General features: G+C 41.1%; 1 protein-coding gene across 2 annotated transcripts in view; it reads left to right on the plus strand.

The window, feature by feature from the left end:
• Nucleotides 1–19,355, plus strand: part of aak1b (AP2 associated kinase 1b) — a 122,425-nt gene that overhangs the window by 94,892 nt on the left and 8,178 nt on the right. The window lies entirely within an intron of this gene.

Below are 19,355 nucleotides of genomic sequence, written 5' to 3' on the forward strand. Positions count from 1 at the left end.
CTACGAAGTAAGTGCCTAAAATTGCCGCTGACACGTTTGTCTGAAAACGGGTCCAACCCGCAGCAACGACAACCTCCATCACGGAGACAGTAAGGAAGCAAGTCTCAAAATCACCGCAGCTAGAATGGGGATCCCACACCCTCTGCTGTTCTGGCCAACTGAGTCCAAGTTTCTTGGGCAACAGACATGCAGATTGCTGCTTTCCCAAGAAAGAAAGCAACATTTTGGGAATAAAAAGTGAACTAAATACTAGTTGGGCTAGTTGAGTTACATTTTTTGCACTGGTTCAATCTCTGCAGCCCTTTGAGATGATCCGCATGAACTTCTCAGATAATAACCCATGTCAATAGAGGTTCTGTGGCACAGGGCCTGACCATGAATCTCTCATGATCTTACTGCCTGCCATTGGCATTTGTTGGAAGGATTTACAACTTGGTAGTCAACCCATTTAGCTGTGTTACGAACGCACCATCCCTGGCCGTTGGGTCCTGGAGTGAGGCTTGATCCCAGAGCTTCCAACTGAAACAGGAGCATCACGCATTGCGCCAAAGCACCTCTATTGTCAAGGGCTATTATGTAAGAATTTTACGTGGATTGCCTCAAAGGGCTGCTGATATTAACCCATTGCAAAAGAATATTCTTCAAATAACCCTATGTTTTAAATCATTATTTAGTTGACTTTTAATCCTGAAATGTTGCTTTCTTTCTCTGGAAAGCAGTGACTTGTGCTGGGATCTGCTTATGTACATTGATGGATATCCTGACTCTTGAAGGGCTTAACTCTTGATTGCCGCCACATCCCACCTTAATTCTGACGTGTTGCCTCTTGTACAGAAAACAGAGAAATAATCAAGAGAGTTCAGGAGCTTCATAATGTCAGAGAAGTATTCTTAGAAATGAACTTGTGCCAAGGAAGTTTAGTCCTGAAAGACGTTGCTGCTTAGCTTATTTAAGTAACTTATGCAATTTACAGCATTTTGAAAAGAAGTACCACCTTGAGACAAATTTTGTGTCAAGAACTGGTTTCAAGCTCTGTGGCCATTTTAAAAGGTGTCAACCTTGTTTCAATGGTTATACTTTTTATGCATGAGCTCATAATCCAGGCTGACAATCTCATTGCTGTCCTGAAGGAGTGCTGCACTTTGCAAGGTGCAGGTAAACCATGAAACTGAAACTGTGACAGATTCTGCACCATTATTTGAAGAGTGTTATGGACCAGATCAAACCCTTTCAAAATACATTAAGAAAATAGCTTAGAACCTAACTTTTTCTTAGTTTAAAGGCAAGTGCCAGGTGTTGTGTTCTGGATGCAGTTTAATTGGTCAAACTGCCCATCTTGAAGTAAAACATACTTTCAGACCATAAGACATAGGAGCAGAAATTAGGCCATTCGGCCCTTTCAAGTCTGCTCCACCATTCAATCATGGCTGATAAGTTCCTCGACCCCATTCTTCTGCTTTCTCCCCGTATCCCTTGATAATCAAGAACCTATCTGTCTCAGTCTGTACTCAATGACCTGGCCTCCACAGCCTTCTGTGGCAGTGAATTCCATAGATTCACCATGCTCTGACTGAAGAAGTTTCTCCTTATCTCCGTTCTAAAAGGTCTTCCCTTTACTCTAAGGCTGTGCCCTTGAATCCTAGTCTCTCCTACCAATCGAAGCATCTTCCCAACATCCACTCTGTCCAGGCCATTCAGTATTCTGTAAGTTTCATTTAGATCTCCCCTCATCCTTCTAAACTCCAATGAGTATAGTCCCAGAGTCCTCAAACGTACCTGATATGTTAAGCTTTTCATTCCTGGGACCATTCTCATGAACCTCCTCTGAACCCGCTCCAGGGCCAGTACATCCTTCCTGAGATATGAGTCCGAAAACTGCACACAATATTCCAAATGTGGCCTTACCAGCGCCTTATAAAGCCTTAGTAGTACATCCCTGCTTTTATATTCAAGTCCTCTCCAAATAAATGCCAACATTGCACTTACCTTCCTGACTACTGACTCAACCTACAAGTTTACCTTGAGAGAATCCTGGACTAGAACTCCCAATTCTCTTTGCACTTCAGACTTCTGAATTTTCTCCCCATTTAGAAAATAGTCCATGTTTTTATCCTTCTTACCAAAGTGCATGACCTCACACTTTCCCACATTGTACTCCAGCTGCCACTTTTTTGCCCACTCTCCTAACCTGTCCAAACCCTTCTGCAGCCTCCCACCTCCTCAATACTACCTGTCCCTCTATCTATCTTTGTATCTTCTGCACATTTAGCCAGAATGCCCACAGTTCCTTCATCTAGATCATTAATGTATAAAGTGAAAAGTTGTGGTCCCAACACTGACCCTTGCGGAACACCACTTGTCACCAGCTTCCATTCTGAGAAAGACCCTTGTATCCCCACTCTCTGCTTTCTGCCAGACAGTAAATCTTCTATCCATGCTAGCACCTTGTCTCTAGCACCATGGACCCTTATCTTACTCGGCAGCCTCCTGTGCGGCACCTTGTCAAAGGCCTTCTTAAAGTCCAGGTAGATAACATCCATTGGCTCTTCTTGGTCTACCCTACTTGTTACTTCTTCAAAGAATTCTAGCATATTTGTCAGGCATGACCTCCCTTTGATGAAACCATGCTGACTTTGCCCTATTTTACCATACTTTACCATACATTTATTTGTATGCTAAAATTAAAAGACAACAAAAGAAAGAAGAAATTGGAATAACTTAACTCTATTGGAAAACTTAACAGAACTATAGATTATTTAACCATGAAGTTAACTGTTGCAATATTGTAACATCCCAGAAACACTCTTGACAAACATCCTTGGCAAAGACAAATTTAGTAAAATAGCAGCAGAAGAGAAACCCCATCTTTTAGCTGTAGTCGAGAGAGGAATAAGAGCTTCCACATCCAGCTTCAAAACCCCAACAACTGCTACTGAAGACTAAAACTAAAAAAAACTGGTTCTGTGGGAGCTTGGCCCAACTCTTTCAGGCTGCCTCTATTGTTCCAACTTTAAAAATAATCTCAAGGTCTCACAAGCTGTTTACTTTTACTGGCTTTGGAGCAGACTGCTTAGAACCTCTGTCTCAATCTTTCTTTATTTAAAAAAAAGGACAAAATATGCCTCTTAAAGCCATAGTATCGTCACAAAAGACATTTGGTAGATCGCCCAGTGTACTCTTCCAAAATTGCTGCTCAAACACATATGCAATCATTGGATTTGGTCCTTTATTCTACTTTGATTTGGTGGGAATTGGTTCCCTGAAAAGTGTGATGCCAGGTAACCGAGCTGACTGCATTTTACACGGACTGTAATATATTTTGGGGTGTGCTGGAATCAAGAAAGGTGCTAACTAAATGCAAATCTGTCCTTTCTTCGTGAGTTGTCACCAAGAAGCGAAATCCCTTTTTTGCCTTGATATAAGCTTTCCAGCCAAGATTGATGAATAGCTGATCATTTTGCTAAGTTAATCGCAGAAACTGAAATCAAATGTGGCATTCTAAACCAGGGAAGAAAGTTGCAGTCACACTGAACCAATGGACACTAACAATCAGTTGAGCCATTTGACCATGTTACATTAAGGGAAATTCACTTTTCATTTTTATATGAACAGTGCTGCAGTTAAACTGAATTACACAGCAACCTTGCATTTCTAATTCATTACGTGCTAAAAACAGTTTCACAGTCGATGGAGATTGACTTCTGTAAAATCAAAGCTCAATTTATTCAGCAGTGAGAATTACTTTGAAATAATTTGGATGTTAAATGATCACCACTTTGGCAATTTGTCTTTGTATAAACCTTTTCCCCTCTCTTCAAAATCTTCCAAGGTTTAAAAAAAACTGCACATAATGTTACACATATTGCAATGTTTTCGTCAGTATTATGAATTGAAGAACAGAGTTCAGATTGAGTGACACCAGCATTTATATATTTCGTGGTCTTATGCCTATGTGGAATTGCCATCGACTTTTTCTTTTGTTGCAAATTCCTATGCCTTTATTTATGATGGAGAAGGCCTCTGTAAACTTGTCACATTTGTTGTATCCAGCTTCCATATAGAGCCATTGCTGAAAGTAGGATGCATTTTCATTGTGACCAGCTCACAGAGAAGAGGTTGCATTGTTGATGTGAATAATAATGACCGTAAACAGCAATGCAAAAATAAGGACAGAACTTATAATTGCAAAATGTGGAGTGAATTCTATCTGCATCGCTTGCTTCATTTAACCTTCACACATTGAATCCAACTTTAGACCGTGCTTGGTTTTAACACTCCTCACGCAGCATCACATGAAATAAGCGTTAGAAATTTGCTCCACCTTTTTCCCCCATTGCGTATTTTCTGGCGTTTTGTTTATCTCATGATGTTAACTCTTTGCTCCCTGATATAAATCAATTTGTCTTGCCCTTTCAGGTCATTCTAGAAACAACAGTGGGAGCTCTGAATCCAGTCTTCCCAACTTAGCTAGGTCTTTACTGCTTGTCGATCAACTGATAGACCTGTAGGATGGCCCAGCAAGCACGTTAAGTTCAGCAGTCCTCTTCATCAACATTTCCATTCCCTCTGGATTTTCCATGCAACCTGTGACGAGGGCTTTTCTAACTGAGGAACTGAGCTGCATTTCCATTTTCTTGTCTTAACTTACTGTTGTGTCCTATTTAACCAGCATGTCCTTTCTGACATTTTTCATGATTAAAGTAGATTTGTTCTTGACATTTTTGGCAGAAGTGCAATGAAGAAGAAAGAAAACTGTTGCACTAATTCAAGGCGAAATTGTCACATCGCGAAGCTCCAGATTACTGTGGAACTGCCAATATCGACACTTTATGTGATAGTTTATACACAGAAGCAAAATCTGCTTGTTTCTAGAAATGATGTGACAAAGGTTGACAGTTTGTCGAGTTGTGGAGAATCTTGACTAAAGACTTACAGGTTTGCATTTCAGACAGAAGTTACATTGCCCCTGACTTGCATTCATGTGGTAATGGAACCTTTTGATGTACAAAAAAAGTTTGAAATTAGCATGACTTGAGACTTGTCCCAAAGGTTGTGTTAGATTTAGGACATGTTTTATTTTATGTATGAGGATAGAGAACTCTGGTAATCTGTCTGACGATTATCTTGATAGCTTGGCACCAGGAAATAAAAATAACAATATACTGGACCAGAACTAATAAGATCCCAAAGTTGACAAGAAAATGTTTTGTCCTCTAACATACCATTAAGTCACTTGTTTCAGGAAAGAAAGAACCAAGGAATGGACAGGACAGGGAAAGATCATTCAATCTTTTCACTATCTGTTTCTTTTTTAAGGCTGTCTTTAAAAGTCATTCAAATGAGATATGTAAGATTTTTGAATTCAGATGTGTTACTTGAATTGTATCTATACTAGACAGGAAGCCTTGAGCAATATACGTTGAAAACTGATCAGTGTTACAGTAAAGGCCGAATGTGCAATGACTTGTTTCAATTTACAGATCACTGTTAAATTATGCTCTTTCTTTGGTGAAACTATTAAGCACTGTTAAATAATCATTCAACTTCCACCTCTCTCCTTCTCCTCTATCCCTCTCTGTTTCTCTTGTCCTCACAAACAAAATATGTGCTGTTTGGTTGGAATAGCAAACTCTGAAGGAACTAGATCTGCCCATCCTTGCACACTTGGAAAATATTGCAGCATTTTAAAGCACTGTTTCACTTTGAGGAAATTGAAAACTATTTTTGATGCACTTTTTATTATGGGTAAGAGCTGCCAAAATAGGATTTTACAATGCAGTTTTGGAGGTTGAAATCTGCAGTCCCATGTAATGCTGTGATGCATGGATCCACATGACTTTTCTGCTGAGCCCATTTCTTGATACGCAAACTGGAATCTCAAAGAGAGAGGATGAACAGATGTTTAGGAGTGAAATATTTTGAATGCTGTTTTGTTGCCTTCCTGCACATCCCTCCTCTATACTTGTTTCTGATAGAATGTAGTGCTTTGAATCAAATAGTCCTCACACCAGTAACAATGCACAGTAATGTGGTATCTGCAGTCTTACTTTTGTGAAATGGCAGTGAGATTTCTGGCATTTATTGAAGTGGGATTGATTTCAAGGCAATGAAATTCTGTAAATTGTAAAGCGAAAAGTTGAGTTTTCTGTAAATTGAGTGGCTTGAGATGAAGCATTGTCAGAACATAAGCACAGCTTCAATCATGTTGCTAAGACATCCTGTCAGTTGTTGCAAGCTTGACTGTATTATTATCTACAAATGACAAGTGTACTAATCGTAATGTTTTGACAACATTGAAAATGCAGCCCAAGGATTCAAATGTAGACTATGTGTCTATTATAGTGTAATTTATTTTGTTACAGTGCTTCTTTATAAAGAGTTTTGTCCCTCTGCAATGATTATCTGGGGTAGGAGAAGGAGCAGGTTTACTGTGAACAGGATTTCATTACTTAAGTACATGTTGGGTATTATTTTCCAAGGCAGGGAAGGAAAGCTGACTATTTGATGCACATATACATCTTTCCTTCATTGTTCAGAGAGCATGGTAATGTCAGGGAAGCAAGTGGCTAGACGTTCACTAATGGCTTTCAGAAGAGACTAAGATAACTACTTGAAGGAGCAAAATAATTAATGATCCAAGCCAAGCAAAGGAGATTGGGACTAACTGGATTGTTCTTGAAAAGAGCTGGCACATTATCAATGAGCTGAATGGTCTCCTTCAGTTCTGTACTGTTTTAAGATTCAATTTTTTTTTGATGAGCTGATATGCGTGAATGGCCCAGTAATTCCAGAAGAGTTCCTTCTGGTGGAGAGAGACCGGATTTCCACTTTGCATGAGTTTCAAATTGCACTCACTGCTGCTAAGGAACTTGGAGCCTTCTGCATTTCTTAAAGCATTGAACTGTCAGCCACATCTAATTTCTTAAATTTGCAGGATTCAACTGACACCGCGGCAAAATGGAAATTAGCAAGCAATAATAGATGTCGGGCGGAATGGATTTTCCCACCCAGCTTCAAAACATAAGGACGAGTTAACCAAAGTCACACATGGGATTAGCATCAAAGGATTTAAGTGACTCCCTGGAGGAAAAGAATACATTTTCTGGCAATTAGGAATATAATTGATCAAAAAGAAAATGTCACACCATGTTGCATTCTTTATTTCGTGTACAACGTTTCCCTATTTTTGCTACAAGACTGCCTTGTGATTGATCCTGCTCTCTCATCCAGGTGGAGACCAAGACAAGGGCACACGAGATTGTTGGAGTTCCAAGCTGACGAGGCAGACCTCTGAATCTGAGGGACTGGTACAGATAAGGTGATCTTGCCATCGAGTAGGACAGATAGTTTGAAGGAAAGGGGATGATCACAAGTTGGCTGTGTTGTGCTTCATCCAGTGATACATATAGTGGACCAGATCAGTCTTAAATCCACAAAATAACAATAAGGATCTGTCATAATGAAGGAAATTTGCAGTGTTTGGTTATCTGAGTCATTTTTACCCATTAGAAACTGATGGGTTGACAGATGTATTCTCAGAGTGTAAGCTAGTATTTCAGAATACCATGTTGTGAAGGTAGAATTGGTCACTGCAAACCATTGTCCTTGATTTGATTATGTCAACAGAAACAGTTTTGCAACCTAATTTTGCACTTGCATCTTTCAAAAAGGTGCATGCTTGATTTGATCTTCACAGAATTAGTGACTGATGCCTGTGAAGCTGATGTTAATTTATTGGAAATGATGGCTGAACTGGGCCTCAGGAAATGGATTGATGCAGTGTGCATGAGGAAGCCATTTTTCAACTTTAGATGTCACAGTATGCCTTGATTAACAATCAAGTGTTATGAGAACTGACTCTGAAGGGGCATTACACTATAGGAGCAGAAATAAGCTGTTAGGCCCATGAAATGCATTGAATTTGGTGATTGATTCATACTTAGCATCATTAATAATGGTTAAATCATAAGTGAGAGGATGACTCTTGAGACAAAGTGCTCACCTGACTTTGATGTTTAAATCTTTTTTTCTTCATTGTAACATTTTAAGGGTGAATCACAGAATTTGTTTTGACTTTCTTTCACCTCTCTTTCAACAACTTTGTGTTCAGAAAAGGAAATGGTTTTAAAGCAAGAGATTGTCAATGGCCAGACATTGAGTGAGATGTGTCTCAGTGCAGCTGGCTTAAGGTGATTAGTTATTTTGCTGCGTGTAGTAGAGGGCATTGTGTATGAACCTCCTGAGTCAACCTGAACACTTTCAGTTTGTTCCTGTAGTTCTTCAGCTGAGAGTGTTTAATGTCTAGGAACCAGGAAAGAAAAAAAAAGGAATGAAGAGGTCATTGACTATTTTCAACAGCATTTTTTAGCTCGTTTGACACTTCTGCTCACCATAAAGCTGATTGGGCAAAGAAAATGAATTGTGGGCTGTTCAAAGCATGCCTTGCCACTGGGAAAGGAAGATGCATGGATTGATGTTTTCCTCGGTTAACGTATTTATTGGGCTGTACTCTGGCATATAGGATTCTGTATTGTTCCCCACTGTAGACTACCAGTGGATACACTGGGAGTCAAAATGTCAAATTTGTTGGTGTCAATCTCCTGATCAGTGTGAATCTTTAGGTATGAACACTGTTCAGACTTGCATAGGGGCTGCTTATTTGTCAAAGTATGGCAGAGACTGTAACCAGTGCAGGAATTCCATTCTGAGTTGAGTGTTTGCTGTGACTGTGACAAGTGGATGTTGGTGTGAATCATTATTTTCTGCCACTTACTGCATTCCCCAGATTGTTCTGAAAAATGAGAAATTATTGACCGTTCTGTTTGCCATGTCAGAATAAAGAAACTGGAATCGTCTTCCATCTTTTGTCGTGACCTTACAGTGAACCCCTTTGTAGTTAGCTGAGAGCAGCTAGAATGGAATTCTGGAATTAATTGTTATTTTTATTATAGGTCAACCTCATTTCAAACAATGAGAAGTTAACATAGGTTGAAATTATCTGTAGTAGGTTTTTAAATATGGCAATGGAACTCCAAGTCAATGCTCAAAGCATTGGGACAGGTTGAAAGAAGGTGAGAGATGAGTAAGCAGGATGTGATGGTTGGATATGTTAGGTTTAAGTGGTAAGGTGGGGACTAAAGCCCCCGCAACTCGAAATCCTGCCATAGTGACGGACATCTCCATTCGTGCAGGAAAACAAACCAACTTCTCCATCAAGCTTGCCACACACATACTGCCCGCAAGTACCTTCTTTGTTTCTTCTTTAGAGGACTCATCACCAAATCATCCAGTCTACCAGTTAAAACATTTGGTTATAAGCACTGTCCATCGGGGGCTTTGCAACAATTAAGTCGTCAAGTCGCCATAGTCTTATTGGTCTGTTATGAAAGAGAGAGACGACTGGTGATGATTTAATTTGAGGCCCGTCACACCTCAGGCGAGAGGAGAAGTTCAGAAGGAGAGTCGTTCATGGTAACCCCAGCCAGTGTGGGAATTGAACCTGCGTTGTTGGCATCACAGTGCTTTGCAAACCAACCGTCCAGCCAACTGAGCTAAACCGAACCCCAACCCATGCAACAATAACATATTAGGAAGGGTAGGAAAAGAGGGAAGGGATTAAGTTAACATGGAACTGTTGGGGCAGGTAATGTGCTCCAGGCCTTGTGGTGCCTATCTTTTCGTGAATGCTTCAAGGGTCCTCCAAGGGCATTTGGACACGAACAATGCCATTCGAGAGAGGTAGGCATTCAGGATTTACAACCGTCTCCAAGCCTCACTGCCTGGACTTGTCAATGCCTGCTTCAGCCAGGTTCACAAAGAGAAGCATACTCTTTGTTCACCCTTCCCTTCCACTTCACCACCTGATTGGGAATGGGGTAGAGGGGGAACTTGTGAGGGGGAGCAATTCAAGAAAAAGTTGGCAAATGGCACTCAAGTAACTACTGCCGATTGTTGTAAAAGTGCCTATCTGGTTCATAAACGTCCTTTGGGGGAAAGAAACAGCTGTCCTTAATTGGTCTGGCTTTCATGTGACTCTAGGTCCACAGTAACGGAGTTGACTCTTAACTGCCCTCTGGGAGATTCGGGGTAGGCAATAAATGCTTAACAAACTAGTAATGCCCACAACTAATGATTGAACTAAAAACAAGGATCAGGAAGACGTCAAAGTCTCTGATGCTTAACAGTAAATATCGGAGCAACTGAAATTATTTATGCATGGAGTCATTCTCCGAGCTCTTTCTTGTAATTTTTCCAAGGCCACTCACTAGTGGAAATGACCAATATTGGGCACGTCACGACAAATGCAGTCCAACCAAAGGCATGCACAATTAATTGAGTAGCATCCTTTGGTTTCTGCTGAATGGTTTCATTTGCATAACCCAATATTGTGTTTCAGAGCGCTTCTCTGTATAGGCTGTAAAACGTCGCTAGTGCGCAGTAAAATCTCCACCTCTTATCTCTCTTAACCACTTTCAGCACTGTTCCTACTAAATGATGCACATACTCAAGAGTTGGTCCCACCAACGCACTTGTCACTGTAATTGTTGAGCTTAGATGATATTAGCTGTTGTCTGGCTGAGGCTCCTTGCCTCATCTAGATGTCTTCGCATCAGATTGCGTTTCTCTGCTGTCTTTAAATCATGTTCAGATTGGTGTAATTGACAATCGTAACCATCATATTCCCAATGCTGCTGTCCAGTACATGATAAAATCTCTTAACTGGAGGTAGCCTTGGACTGATTCCTGGGGGACACCAACAGGAACTTGCATTTAAGCTGAACCATATTGATGAATTACAATTTGTTTGATTTGGACCAGTTCCAAATGCCTCGAATCAAATTAACCATTTGTAAAGTTGCATGTTATCCAAGCTTTCAGCCAATCTTGAGGATGTATTGGCTACCATAGTTACGCCATCCTCTCGTAGAGTAATGTGGTGAGTAGTTGCAATTAGCCTTAGCTTTTTGGAGCCATGTTAAGTCCAGGGTATATCTCATAACCTGTTCTCTTTACCATTCATTGTCAAGGTCACCTCTTGGATCTGCCTCTTGAGTACTGTAGTGTTATAGTATTTGTTTAGGAAATCTGGGGATGATGAAGGAAGTTTGTACTTCCTGATGTTCTCATCTGACAAATATGACAAAGGCATACATCAACATGTTAATAAAGATTGTTATATTATCAGACAAGGTGGGATAAGTAGTATATGCATGTCAGTATATTCAACTTGAATTCCATTTGTGTCATTTTGAAAGACGAGATAAATTTCATATGCAGTGACTTGTCTGGCATATGTCTGACTTAGCTTTCCAATACCTGCTCCTCCTCCTGTGTTCACCTTTCATAGTTCCACTATGTGTACTGTACTGAATTCCCGTAACCTCACTTTCCCATCTGCACCCACATACACCTAACTAAGAGATAGCACCGAGATATGCCTGGATTGCAAAGGACTCAATCTGAACAGATTTTCAGCGTCTGACAGATATGTGATTAAACAGTTGCAAACATTGCCAGTTCTGTGTAACGTTTTCCTTTTCCAGTGATGAATTATGTTGTGTTTATTCTTGTTCCAGTGTTCCATCAGCAATAAAATTAATTTCAGCATCACTAGTTTCTGCATGTCATGCCTGCAAGATTTCATCTTGGCCTGCCAAAATTGAGTTGACAGATAAAATTGACTTGGACAGAAAAATAAAATGTGGTCCCAACGATCTGGTCAAAATTAAGCATTACTAATTGGGACAGTATTGTGCAGTGACTGAAATTCTCTACAGTTCAAATGATTTGAACCATGCTTTGTGAGTTATTGGAAAGGAACTATTTTTAATGTTCTGTTGCCCTTGCAATGCATCAAGTGAAATTGGCTTGCCAAATCTAAGAAGCAATTTCTGCACACAGGGATGTGAAGTACTGTTGCGCACCTTGCATGGTGACCCACATGATGAATGTTGACTATAAACTTCATAAGGAGAACCATTAGTAGCCGAAGTTCAGGGGCTCTGCTGACAAGGCGATGAGGCTATTTCAACCTCTGTTGTGTGGGCCAAAGTTGATTGTAATGCATCAACCTTGTTGCTGCCCTCACATAGACGAGTGTCTTGCTTCCAATTTCACTGGGCAGCGAAGGCCAAGACAGAGTGATCAGTTCGGAGTGGCATTCTGGTGCTACCTCGCTGGACATTCCGTCTGCCAAACCCTGCTGATGCAGGCGTATGTTGCTGATAAGATCCACAACGGCTTGGGACTGCAAGCCAATGTGCCGTGTGTCGCATTTCTTTGACTCCCTCACCTTGCTGTGGGTTCACTGGAAGGAAAGCCAAGGTATGTGTGTGAAATCTGTCATGCACATTGTAGCAGATTCTGCTGATCTGCTTTTTGCTGGCACACTGCAAAAAACTAAAGCCTGCCACAAAAAGAGCTTGCAAGAAGTCAGTCTTGAATCTATAATTAGTGGTGTAAAAGCATTTATAAAATTTGGTACTTCTTTCACAGTAAAAATGGCTTTCAACATCAACCTTGATCGTGAAATGAGTTAATAATGTGACAACATCCAGTAAGCTTCATTCTGTAGCTATTCATATAACGTTGATTCTTGTTCGGCACCCAGGTTTAAGCCATTTCAAGCCAATCTGTATTCACATATTTTGTTTCAATAATTAATTCAAGTTCCTGCTGTGATTTATTTATGTCCCTTCTAATAACTGCGCTCAGCTGCATTCTTATTGTTCTTGCCAATGTCTTTATTGTTGTAACCTGAAGTCACATTTTTGTAACCTGCACTTTATTCCTCATTTGTTTTGCTTAGAACAGAACTAATGTTGTTTTTCTAACTCCATCAATTGAAATCATGTTCAATTGAAATCATGTCCATTTGAACTGCCTGTTAAAATGTCCTCTCCAATCTGAGGTTTTATTGGAGGCTCATGTGTTGCAAACCTATGCAACCTCTGCTACTGTAGTTTCAAATCATTGTGGGTTAGCAAGTAGATCTCTTGAAGGTCAGTCTTATCTCCCTTTGCTTTTGTATTTGTATCCAATCAGAATATGCTATTGTGACTTGTAGTTATTCCAGCTGCAGTATTGTGTGATTCTAGTGTACATTGTGTGATGTATGTTGTATGTGCACTCTTCAAAACCTTTACCAAGGGAGGTGCTCTGGTTTAAAACAAAATCATTGGGTATTATTTAAAGTGAAGGGTTTATCACAAACAGTGCAAGAAACAAACTCTGCACCCGGGTTTGTGATATAACCAGGACAGCAATTGTGAAACCCTCTTCGGGAGGCTTTGATTTGCTTTGACTTTGCTGTGTGATTTCAAACTTCTAGCACCTGTGTTATTTTTCCCTTTTTTCTCTCTCTCTCCCTGGCTTACACAGACAGTGTGTCAATGACATGTTTTATTTCTGCTTTTCCACATGGATGCTGCTTCTGTGTTCTCCAGATCAAGCTTTTAGAATGCACCTTGTTTTTTTGGTTTCCCTTACTCCTCGAAGAGGTCGTGTTCCTGGTTCAACGCATAGTAAAATGTGTAAGCGACCACCCTTCATGTGGCACTGGCTGGCAAAGTCCCTCTTCTGCGTTGTGTCTTGGCAAAAGTGGAAGAGAGGCATAGCCGGGTGACCTGCGACAACCCTACCCTACCCTACCCCACCCCACCCCACCCCAAACCACCGTGGCCTGCTTGCCAAGGATCAGTTTTGTTGCAAAAAGAGTCCTGAAGTCCTGTGTAACTCCCGCGAAAGGAGAGATGCGCCAGCCCCTATTCTCTACAGTCACAGTACTTATTGGCATGCTTGTTGACATTAAGTAGTGCAGAAGAGTGAATGTTTGAAGCATTACTGAGCAGAGTAAAGCTACAAATCAAAGCAGACTATTTTTGTACAGATTCTAGTGACTAAAGGGGGGGGATTGCCAATGATAACATTGTATCTATACTTTACATTGTAATGTATCCAAGTGATCACTTTCCCAATAAATAATGTTTTGATGCATATATCTTAAAATAAGATTTGTTTTGTGTCTTCATCTCCTTTGCTGATCAAAGAAGGTTTGGCAGAAAAATTCTTGTTTTAATTGAAGATATTTAAATCCCCTCCGCCACCACCTCTGAGTTATTTTGAACATTGCAGTAGTGTGCTGGGAAAGATCACAGGTTTGGATTGTGGTAACACTTGAGTTGTTCAAACTCTCATAAATCTAAGATTTATTTTTCCCCCAACAAATTGAGTTGATTGGAAAGTAAGGCAGCTTCTCGTCTAGTTGGTCAAGTGTTGGAGGGTGAATTTGTGCCACAGCGGTACAGTGAACACCAAGTACTTTCATTTTAAGTCTGGAGTCTGGCCCTAGTCTCCAGCATGAAGCTCCCCATCGAGTACACAGCAGCACCTTAATTGATGCGCACAGTACGATCAACAGTAGACATGAATGCTGCGCCAGTAAATGGTCACAGAAATATTGGTTTATCAAGGTTACAAAAGACTTTCACTATCACACCTTGAAGTTACAGTGAATGGAGGAAGATGGGGCAAACTCATTCACAGTGCTCTGAGACCTGGTTTTGAACCCCAACCCCACAGACAAATGAAACATTTCTTCTGTCCACTTTAAGTGGAGGTGAAGGCCCTGTGGTATTACCATTAGACTATTAAACCAGAAACTGAGGTTCAAATCACACCATGGCAGAGGGTGATTTCATAGAATCTCTACAGTGTGGAAACAGGCCATTTGGCCCAACAAGTCCAAGAGCTTCCCACCCTAACCCACCCCCTCCACTATCCCTGTAGCCCTGCATCCCCCATAGCTAAACTATCTAGCCTGCACATCCCTAGAAACTATAGGCAATTTAGCATGGCCAATCCACCTAACCCACACATCTTTGGACTGTGGGAGGAAACCAGAGCACCCGAAGGAAACCCACACAGACACAGGGAGAATGTGCAAACTCCACACAGACGGTCACCTGAGGGTGGAATCGAACCCGGGTCCCTGGCACTGTGAGGCAGCAGTGCTACCACTGAGCCACCATGTCGCCCCGGTTGATTTGCATTCAATATAAACTGGAATTAGGAGTCTCATGATGACTATGAAATAATTGCCAAATGTCAGAAAAACCCATCTGCTTCACTAATGCCCTTTAGGGAAGGAAATTGCTGTCCTTACCTAGTCTGGCCTACCGGTGACTGCAGATCCACAGCAATGTGGTTGACTCTTAACTGCCCTCTGGGCAATTAGGGATGGGTAATAAATGCTGATCTAGCCAGCAATATCCACATTCTGTGAATAAATAAAAAAACCTTAGTTGGGCATCCACTGGTTGCTAATAACAAGTTCAGTGCTTCCAATGAAGGGCAACTTTGTTCCATGTTGGCATTGGGCAGTCAGTAATGCTGCACTAGTAAAATTGCTGATGCTGCCCTGTAGGTGAGTTTAAACAACATGGTGTTGTGAAAGAAGCAGTTTTATCAAATCTGACCAGTGTTATTGAAGGCTTGTTGATGCCGATTGGACTGAGGCACTGAGAAATCTGAGCAGAGGATGGGAGCTCAAAACGAGCGCACAACTGTATATCCCCAGCCCGAACTCTAGTGAAAAGTTGTAAATTAATGCAATTGTATTTTAAAAGAAAATGAAGAAAGCGACTTCAAAATCTTGCTCTTAGAAGCCCATGAGATATTTGGCGTAGAATTGAGATTGTAAAAGTGAAAAGCCATCAGCGTGAAAAAACATTATGTGATGAGGAAGAGAGAAATGAAATGAAAGATTAATTGACCTGTTTCTATACTGTACTAAACTCTACCTGAGCTTTTCTGTGAATGCACCCGGAAGTTGGCAGAAATGGCACTTTAAAGCCTAATGGTCAGTGTGCTCAGGTAAGAATCTTTTAAACTGTGTTTCTGGAACCTTCTATATGTCAAAAATTGATTCCAGTTCCAATTAGGTAACTGATGGTTCAGAATGCTGTGAAAGCTGTTATATTTGTGATGCCTATAATGAACTTTTAGCCCAAATCTTAGCTGTTTATTTCTGCAGCAGTTGACGCAATGCATCAGCATTTGGTGAGATTTAGTTTTGACAAGTCAGTGTGTGGATTAAGTCTGCAATCCCGAAAGATGTAGGGTTTTACACTGAGTGTACACAATGCCAGTATTACTTTGGAATTTAAAATTCTGTCTGCGTGTTAGAGAATGTATTATTCATGAGCAGGATGGAATTTTACAGAGTGATGGACTCCGTGTAGAATATCTGGAAACTGCTTTTGTCTTTCTGTCGCATGTTGAGCATGACTGTGCACGTCTCGTGAACTGACTGTCAGTCTGTGTGATGCTGTTGAAACCAACTCCATTTGTGTACTTGCATCAAGTTGCTCGCATTTCCAGAATTAAAATGCAAAATGAATTTTGTCTGCCCCAAAGTGGAAACATTTTCTGTTGACCCAGTGCTACATGTGGGTTGATGGTAAAATACATGTAAAGCTAAGAAGTGCAGGACTGATGCGACAATGTTTTTAAAAATCTGGTTTAATATAATAATTCTGCATTATGTATGAATTGCTATCATCATTCTGCCATTGTTTCCAGCATATGCTTGTATTGTTGTAGCTTGGAGCTACTCCTGCTGGGAGATCTGTGGTGACAGTTCATTCTCGTCTGTATGGCGCCATCCTCAAATATCCAGTTGACTTGTCTGAGCAACCACTCTGTCACATGCATCATCTAACAACTTAGACCTGAGTCGATCCCTCTTTGTGCTGCCCCCTACTTGGCTGTCTCCAAGAGATGCTGCTGCAGCTTCTCAGATCAGCGCTGCTCGAGTGGCTGAAAACATGTCCCTTATCTGCTCTATTTATTTTCCTTTCTTGTGTTAAATGGATGGAATTAAAACAGCAAATGTCAGAAGCTCACTGTGTACGCTTGCTGTGCTTTCTGTTTGGCATTTCGAACATTGGTTGTCTTCTGAACCAGGCTGAGTCGCCTCCTGGAAGCACTTCCTCCAGAATCCTAACTTAATCATTAGTGAGGCATGGCCTGCGGTTTTGCTGATGCCTCTGATGTTTGCACATCCCCTGCCGTAAAACCCGGGGTGCGGATTGGAAGTAAGGATGTTGAGGCATGGAGCAAAGCCAAATGCATTTTGACAGACTGCCATTTACTGTCCAGTCAAAAAGGCCCTACAAAACCTGCCTGGCCATTGATAACTGCAGTCCATGCATGGTGCGGACTTGATGCTTGGCAGTTCGAGTTGTAAACCCATTCTCCTCCGTTACCTCAGCAAAATGACAATTGATCCTTCTGTTCCCATGATTTGAACTGAAGTAGGAAATCGTTGACTTGGTTATTGCAAGATGGGGAATGCACAGAGCTATGGCAGGAGATTGTTTGGCTATCAATGTCAGAATTCCCACCCAGTTTAAATATATGCAAGTGGTGCAAAATTTCCTCTTCCCTGAAAGGTTCATCATTTCTTAAGCACTTGACTGCATAAGTCAGCTTGAATTTTGCTTCTTTGCTAAAATGATAATCCATATTCACTTGTCTTATCAGCAGAGCTGCTGGCTTATCTTGACTGAACAGGGCAGATCCTGTTTTTATTGAGAAGAATTGGAGGATCTCTGGCAAAACAGCCACTGTTCCATCAGTTTACCTTTCAGTCCACACAAAATCAGAGTTGTACATTTTCTAAATGTGTCTTTGAACACACAGTTTTCATTAGTGTGCTTACGTGTCCAGTTAACTGAAACTTTAAATTAACAAAAACTCTAGATGTTGTTTATTTAAATCATAAATAGATGAGGTTCTAACAATGTATAAACCCACAAGCCTAAACACAGTTGAAATCTGGTCCAATAATTCCACATGATGTTGTCGGGTTTGGAGAGTTTGAGCTGTAGGGAGAGGCTGAATAGGCTGGGGCTATTTTCCCTGGACTGTCGGAGGCTGAGGGATGATCTTGTGGAGGTTTATAAAATGATGAGAGGCATGGATAGGGTGAACAGTCAAAGTCTTTTCCCCAGCGTAGGGGAGTCCAAAACTAGAGGGCATAGGTTTAAAGTGAGAGGGGAAAGATATAAAAGGAACCGAAAAGGGCAACTTATTCATGCAAAGGGTGATGCACATATGGAATGAGCTGCCAGAGGAAGTGGTGGAGGCTGGTACAATAACAACACTTAAAAGACATCTGGATGGGTATATGAATAGGAAGGGTTTAGAGGGATATGGGCCAAATGCTGGTAAATGGGAATAGATCAGGTTGGGATGTCTGGTCGGCATGGATGAGTTGGACTGAAGGGTCTGTTTATGCGCTGTACAGCTCTATGATTCTATGTTTAGGATATTGCAAGTTCCTTTGTATCTCGAGAGACAGGTGGTGAGAGTCAACACAGAAACATGCACCAAGAATTGAAAGGTTGTAATTACTAAATAGATGATTCAGAAGATGGAATCTAGTTAAGCCCACTTCTTCCAAATAATTGTGGCCTTCTCGCACTTGAAAATAGAAAACCCTGCTGCAATCTGAGTGAGTTTTGGCAATTAACATATAGGAAACTAGGGTCTCCATGGTGTTTCATTGGGCCAAAGGTCCCTGCTTGAGCTTCCCTCAATTTGTTTGGCTCTGGAATTCCTTCTGGAGTTCTGCTCAGTCACTAAGTCAGTTATCGCAGAGTACAAGCCAAAGCATTTTTGATTGCAAGATGCCCACTCAGCACTTTTTAATCAGCTTGAGAATTCTCAAAATCATTGTGCCTAATCAGTTCTGCACCTTCGGAGTTTTACAGATAGTCTCCAACTGAGTGATGTTACTAAGTACCTTTTCCTTGTTACTGCATGTGTTATCTATGTGCCTGCTGAAATGCCCATTTCTGCTTCTACCCAGGCTATGCTTCTCAGTTGCTATCACTGAAGTATTGTAACAATAGAGTGATCCGTGGCACCAAAGACTTTCTATGTTTTTCCCCCTTTCGTAGACCACAGCAAGGAAGAATCAGGGCTGGGGTGTGTTTGAAGGCACAAATGCACTGTGTGGTGGGTGAGGCCCTCTTCTAGCAGCTTTAATGTGCTGGGACTTGGTTTGCAGTGTTTATTAGTGGGAGGTGAGCAGAGTAGAAAGGGATGGTGACTGAACACAGGGACAAACCTTGATGCCAAGACCTTTCAAAAACTGATTTTCGGTATGAGTTCATGCTCTGATAATGCAACAGAGTATAAGTGATTCTTCCTGAAGTGCCAGAGTGCAACTCTGTGTGCTTGCAGAGTTTGGAGAGCCCCATCATGTGTTGCTACCTTCAATCACAATCCAGCCTCTCGCTCGCTCTGTCCTGCCTGCCGTGCCTGTCTGTTTGCTGGTCCATCTCTCT

The sequence above is a fragment of the Rhincodon typus genome, chromosome 40 (assembly GCF_021869965.1).
Source record: "Rhincodon typus isolate 14 chromosome 40, sRhiTyp1.1, whole genome shotgun sequence".
NCBI lineage: Eukaryota > Metazoa > Chordata > Chondrichthyes > Orectolobiformes > Rhincodontidae > Rhincodon > Rhincodon typus.